Raw genomic sequence first — 6165 nt, forward strand, 5'->3', positions numbered from 1 at the left:
AGTAGTGTTTTAGAGCGTGTTCTGTTAATCAACTTTTTAAAGCAAGAATAGAGTAGCAGAACCTTTTTCCCTCCCAAGGAAGCTCATGTTTTAGCAATCAGCTTCACAAGTGTATGATAAATGAGATAGCAATGGCAGGGAGTAGCCCAGAACTGAACTAGCAAAAAAAAAAAATAAAGAAACAAAAAAAAAAATCCATAAAAAGAAAAGACGAAAAAAAAAAAGATATTGTCTGTTACAAGGATTGAAGTATTACTCAGGAAAAAAGTGTAAAGGAGAATTTTATCAGAGGGGCAGCAAGAATGGAGAAATGGACAATTTGCAAATACCAAGAAGCTTTTTTTTTTTTTTTTTTTTTTTTTTGGGTGATATTTTTATTTTTGTATTACTCTGTGAATGAGTGCAAAGCATAAGAGACAAAACTGCTGCCTGCTCTATTACACTGACAACACTTTCCACTTAGCTATATAGAGATTATGGTACTTTTATCTCAATGTGAAATGCTCACATTTCTCTTTCAATAAGGGCCATATATATTTATAAGAATATCTATATGTAAAATACCGTGTGTAACCTTTCTGTGGACTGGCAGGTGTGGGGGTCGGAGAGAGGGAGGAGAGCGAGGTGAAGGGATGGTTTCTTTATTCTCCATGCTCTTCGTTTTCTCCATTTTTGGACTGCAAAGTCAAGGGGATGTCACTAGAGGGCGCTGTGTATGTACTGATATGAGTGCCTCTTGGCATAGACCAGCTCATAGGACTATTTTGTGCCTCTTTTGGGCTCTCTCATCCCTCTTTCTTCTCTTTCCCTCCACCTTCCTCTTTTGCCCCTTCTTCTTTCTCTCGAAAAAGAGTCCAGTCTAGCACTTTTCTGAACCCGTTTATTTTTCCGTGGAAAAAAAAAAAAACAAACAAAATGAAACTACCCATTCTGATCATGCAGGAAGTCATCTCTGGAACTGACATGCTATTTTATAAAGAGTCGATGTTTGAATGATGGGAGTGGAAGGTGGGGCGGGGGGGTGGTGTTGGCGGCTGCGGCCAGTTATTGAGTTGGGGGGGGTGGGGTAGCTTTAGTAAGGGGCATACTTGACGGGTGAGGATTTTATAGGAATATGAAGAGGTCTTACCTTTTGATGGCATGGCTTAGTTTCTATGGGTTTTTGGTCAGTGAAATGGAGGGTGGGCTTATTTTGTGTGTGTTCGGGGAAAGTTTGTGTTTTTCAACTTATCCTATATAGGCCAGGCTTAGAACGGGAGGGATGTGTTTTTTTTTTTTGTTTTGTTTTTTTTTTTTGTGGATGAAAGTATTGAATCTGAGGAAACTGTTCAGTATAGGAAGGGCCCCTTATTAGTGCAACAGTTAAGGTGTTGGTTTTTTTTTATTTTATTTTTTTTTATTTAAATCTCTTCAAGATCGTCTGAAACTGACAGTATCATGAAATGTGCCACTATTGAAAACACATTGCTCTGAGATTCACTGGTGAAGTGATCCAAAAGCAGTACAAAGGTTACAAACATTTCCCAGTGAAACATCTGTGTGCATGCAGGGTGAAGTATTATCTGCAACTACATTTGTCATGTTTTGTACTGTATAAGTTGTAAGTATTATTTTTTTTTTTTTGTTTTTTTTGTTGTTTTTTTTTTTTTTCTCTTCAGTCAGTAACTGCATTGTCTTCCGCCACCGCTGTTGGCTGCTGTCACTCTGTCCTTAAATTGCGGTCATCTTCACTTTTAAATATAAATGTGCCAGAACGGTTATTGGCAGTGAAAAAGTAGGTCATTAAAGAACCTTTTAATGGAGTTTTAAAGAACAACTTTAGTGAAGAAAAATCCATTTTGAAGTTTATAGAACTTCCACTTAACGATAGTGAAAGGTTTTTGTTTTTTGTTGTTTTATCTGGAACTACAGGTGAAAGATATGACAATTATATCACGGTACTTGAAAAATTTTTCATTTTCTAGAAATCTGATCAGTTAACACTAAGAAAAAAGAACTGGTAGTGCTACATTTTAAAAATCTCACCAAAAACTAAATATGAGTTTTATTCAGTATTTGGCAATTTTTTTTCTCTTTATAATGAAACACACGGTTGGTCAGTGTTCTACAGAACTAAGGCGGTATGCAGTATATGTTCAAAAAGGCATATTGTGACATTATGATAATTTATATTGTCACTTTGCCTTTCCTAGAACTGTACAGCACTAGGTAGTCAGAGACCACCATTCATTTATTTCATGTTCAGTTAAAGGTAAAAAATGTCAAACACAAACGAAACATGTTTAACAGAAAATCACACAAGCATAAACAAATACACATGCTTAGCTCTTTTGTCTTTTATCACTGCTTTCATTCTTTTCAGTTTCTCAGAGAAGTCTGCAGTGATCTTTACACACCACTTAAGTTCAGTCTTAGAAGTTGGTTCTATATTCTACTCATCACAGTCAGTCATCGCAAACATATTCAGTGATGTTGAGGTTTGGACTCTGAGGGTCCATCTGTTGCTGAAAACACCAGCAGCTTCTTCTTTTTTGAAGTTGTGAAAGTTCTTAGTGTTTTTAATATTTTTTTGAGCCACAACCTTTTCCACTTATTTACCTTTTGAGTCTTCTTTATGCAAGTGGATTATCTTGCATGTAATCTGATCATAAACATCTCCTGGAAAAATGAATACCTTGATGGCCATTTTCTCTGGAAATTGAGTAAATGAAAGGTGGTTTCAGACTTGCACTTCCAAGCCAAGAACCATTTAGGAATCTTTATTTTTAAGAGTGCTTCTTTTGTCTTTTTTCCATACATTTTCCCTTTCAGTACTGCTCCTTATGCACCTACTGATCCTTCTAAGGACAGAAAAGTCTGTTCTAGACTGGGGTGACTGCAAATAGATCATAGGGAACAAAAACTGACCACTAGAACTGGGTTTTGTAGCAAACTGGGTAACTCGTAGGGCTGGGCTACTCTGTTAACAGCAGTGACGGTAATAATGATCATTGATCACTTGAATATGAATCCTCATAGCTGACCTCGTCATACCTCATATCACTGACACACAAGCAGGGATACAGGACAGAGTGAGGTGTGTATGTAGCAGGGATGATGTGGCTTTCCTACAGAATATCCTCAATGTTTTATATCTTCGGCTCTTTTTTTTTTTTTTTCTTCTCCCAGATCCAAAATTGTATGTACTTTTTGGGGTTTACTTGGTCAGTCTGGAGTTGGCCTTCTAGAGAGCGTGGACTCGCTAGCCTTAAGCCTTATGTTAATACTAATACTCCACTGAGTTTCAACCTAACCTAAAAGAAATGGAAGCAAAGCAAGGCTTGGGATTAGTTTTGAAGTTTTGACGCTCAGTTTGTTTCCATCCTAATAAGTCTACATTCCCATCAACATTTATCCCAGAATTTCTCACTGTTGTCCCCAGATCACGTCTGTACCATTTGATTGCAACAGACAGTAATGTTAATCTGTTTACTTGTATGTGGTTTTAAAACGGACGACTTGAAACTCAATTATAATGGAAACCAAAGGGCAGCTGCTGAATTCTGTGAATAAATGTTTGAAATTTGTGTATAACACCATTCAAAACTACCACCATTACACTCTAGCACTTTGAAATAAGACTGCAAGATTGTTATAAAAAAAGTACATAGTACACAATTGAGTTGCAAATCAACCGTTCTATAGCTGTGAATTCCACTTTAAATCTAATAAATAAAAAAATGTAACTTAAAATAGTTATCATACATCACCTAACGTGCAAATCAGAATAAGAATGGGAAAAATGCCGTTGTAATGGGCAGTAAATCCTCTATAGTGAGTATGTTACTCCTGTTTTTATGTATTGGCTTATCAATAGTGTAATTTTCAATTTCAAGTGCATCCCTGCACTCCCACATCTAGAGAGTGCTAAGCCTTTAAACTGAACATTGTGATCAGCTGTGAAGCATGGTGGAGGGAGTGTACATAATAACTGCTACCTGTTACACTGGGACAGCACAAGAGCAAGTTAAAAGCAGTTGATGCTACTTTTGCTTTGCTTACGGTTTTCTGTTCTCATGCATGATCAGACAGGGGCCAGTGAAAAACTCATGACCATACCACAGATCCTTCTGTCTGGAAAACTAGTTCAGTTTGTGAAATTATGGTTTATACAGAATTACAGCTTAATTTACAGGCGTGTCTGTTCCACAACACGAAGTTCATTAACTGCCAGCGCCTTCTAACTTAAGTGTTGTAAGTAATTGACTGCATACTGCAGAACTGGCTGGTAGAAATGAACTTGAAAAACCTGAGAATACCTGTAAGAGCATCTAGTGTGCTAAACCTGGAGCAGCGTTGCTTCTTTCAGCAGTAACTTTTAATTATCCTTCCATCTCAGCGTGTTCTTTACGATTGATGATGTTTTAAACAAGGCTCTTATTAGTAAACATGTAATGTACACAGTATCGTGTCACTGTGCTCAGAGTACAGCAGGGAGTCCTGTCTTACTACCCGAGGAGGGGAAAGTACCATTACTGTAGTAATACAACAATTTCAGTATTGAAAAAACTAATGAACTAATGAGCTAGTTAGTCAGTTTTGCCTGACAGAGAAGTTCCAGTGCTCATGTTTCACTGTTTATTGGCTACCCTTGAATGTTAGCTAGGATTTGCTAAATTAACAAGATTATAGGTTTCTGCAGTTGAACATAACACACCTAGGTTTAACAAGCAGCCATCATGCTTATCAATACAAAACTATTTAAATGGTAAAAGAGCCCCTTCCTCTTTAAAAGTTTTTTTTTAGTGTAACTATTAGAAATTAGTACTTTATTAGAGATAAAGTCAAGTGAAAATGGAATTGGTGATTTAACTAGACTCAGAAAAGGTGCAAGGAGGAAAATGTACTGAGGTACTGTAACTAAAATAGCAAGCTCTTTTTATCTTCCATTTGGTCAGAAATTAGTTTAATAGGAGATGGTATTCAGGGCTGCACTGCTCATCAACAGTCTCGCATGTAATTGATCATCTTGGGCTGCATCTTTAGCCTTAAATCTTCTAGTGTAAAAGGAGAAGAGAGGCTTCTGGATGGCATCCTTAACGCTCCTTGTCTAGAACGGCATCTCATTCAGGCTAGTAAACTCCACATTATTTTCAAGGTCTCCTCAATGTGACATTTTTGTTCATTGTTCAAATGTGTTCTTATTGTTTACAACATTTAACAACACTAAGTTTCTCTCTCCCTTGTTGGAATGGCATGTTTTGGGTTTTTTTTTTTTTTTCCTGCCCCCCTTTTTTTTGTCAGCACACAATTTGTAGCTAATGTTCTTTCTCTGTTCACCCGTCATTATTTTATTACAGATTCTTGTGATCTGATTCACAGGGCTATACCTGTCCATTTGAATTTATTATTGATTAGGAAAAAATAAAAAAAAATACTGTTATCAGCGGTTGTGTCATTAATTGGTTTGTTACCATATTACGGGTGTGTTATTGAGCTAATCTGTGCTGGGATGGTCTTATAAAACCCTGGAGAACTCTAGGTGCTAAATGTTGTAGTACTTATATTACATTATGAATGATTTATTGCATGACTTTTTTGAATTTTAATAAGTGTTAAGTCATCCAGTCCGCCCCCCACCCACCTTGTCTCTGACGTTCTCGAGAGTGCTGTATATTTCCTGTTGCCTCTGCTGTGACAGCTTTATGTCTTCTGTTGGTCATTAGTAGCACTCTTATGTAAGTCCACTGTCCTGCTGCATTAGCTTTTTAGCATTAGGTTTTATCAGGCTGGAAAGAGGTAAAGGTGAACGTACACACCATTTAAACTGTAGTGTCTGTGTTTAACTCTCTCCGTTTCTGCCCATTGTTTATCACAGGACCTTGAGTCCTGCCCAGCCCGTCTAATGACGGTTGAATGCTCTGCCCATTCAGGTAAAGAGCCTTTCTCACAATGCTTTCACTCCCACACAATTCAGCAGTTTAACTTCCACTTTCTCTCTGAATATTTTGTTGCTTTGGTAGCAAAAGAGCAGCGTGGATGTCTGCTTTGGTGCACATTACAGGTACAGTACTAGGAAGAAGTCCAAGACACCAATCATTTATTTTCCAGCCAAAACAGCCATAAAAAAAGATGAAATTCTTTTTGCTTATTTTTCTGTGACTTTCTCCTTATGCAAATTAATTT

This window comes from Pygocentrus nattereri, chromosome 14, assembly GCF_015220715.1.
Source record: "Pygocentrus nattereri isolate fPygNat1 chromosome 14, fPygNat1.pri, whole genome shotgun sequence".
NCBI lineage: Eukaryota > Metazoa > Chordata > Actinopteri > Characiformes > Serrasalmidae > Pygocentrus > Pygocentrus nattereri.